The sequence below is a fragment of the Corvus brachyrhynchos genome, unplaced genomic scaffold, assembly GCF_000691975.1.
Source record: "Corvus brachyrhynchos isolate BGI_N302 unplaced genomic scaffold, ASM69197v1 scaffold3, whole genome shotgun sequence".
Taxonomy (NCBI): Eukaryota; Metazoa; Chordata; class Aves; order Passeriformes; family Corvidae; genus Corvus; species Corvus brachyrhynchos.
This window is the reverse complement of record NW_008237619.1, coordinates 10,705,924-10,706,736: the sequence shown is the minus strand read 5'-3', so window position 1 is coordinate 10,706,736 and position 813 is coordinate 10,705,924. Positions and strand designations below refer to the sequence as shown.

The 813-nt window shown below is 55.7% G+C and overlaps 1 protein-coding gene across 1 annotated transcript in view; it reads left to right on the top strand.

Moving 5' to 3' along the window:
* Positions 1-9: 9 nt before the first annotated feature.
* The window catches only part of LOC103614031 (protein spire homolog 1-like), a 31,313-nt gene continuing 30,509 nt past the window's right edge, over positions 10-813 (top strand). Inside the window, exon 1 of the mRNA XM_017731952.1 lies at positions 10-340. The gene's annotated coding sequence lies outside the window, so the exon portion shown is untranslated. The remainder of the gene's footprint in view (positions 341-813) is intronic.

The following is an 813-nucleotide window of genomic DNA, read 5'->3' as shown; positions in this document are numbered from 1 at the left end:
GGCCTGCCGCTGATGTACTGCATTCCCAAATGCCATAAGCGAGAAGGGAAATAAGTAGACATTTTGAGTGTTATTGACACTTTCTAAACCTCGCAATTCTCCAGTGTGTGCCTCGGGAGCTGTGGCCGTTGGGAACCAGCCCAGCAGCAGCTGAGCTGCTCCGTGAGGCGGTGCAGGGGTGTTCCGGGGGTGACCCCAGTCCCCAGCGCTGCAGCTGTGCCGTCCCATGTCACACACAGCCCTCAAAGTGCTGGAAAAGCTGCGTGACTGGCTTCACACCCGGAGCAATTCATATCCGGACTAGAGGATATAGTCTTAAGATGCACCAGGGAAGGTTCAGGTTGGACATTAGGAAGAATTTCTTCACAGAAAGGGTGATTAGGCATTGGATTGGGCTGCCCAGGGAGGTGGTGGAGTCACCATCCTTGGGGGTGTTTAAGGAAGGACTGGACGTGGCGCTCAGTGCCCTGGTGTAGCTGACACTGGTGTTCGGTCACAGGCTGGACTCGATGATCTCAGCTCTTTTCCCGCCCAGCTGATCCTGTGGTTGTGTGGCACCGGCGTTCTGAGCAAGGAAGGCCCTTGCTGCCCACAGCCCGGGTACCCGCCCCGCCGTCCCGACCGCTCCATGCTCCCAACCCCTGCTGCCGGAATTTGCTGTGGCAGGGACAAAGGGGCACTGCCAGGCCTGTGACGGATGCACGTGCCCCATGGAGTTGACTGCTGTAATGTATTACTGTTGGTGGAATAGTTTCCTATCAAAAAGATTCTTGTGGTGTTCTGAGTTCTCCTCAAATACAAGACATTTCCTGC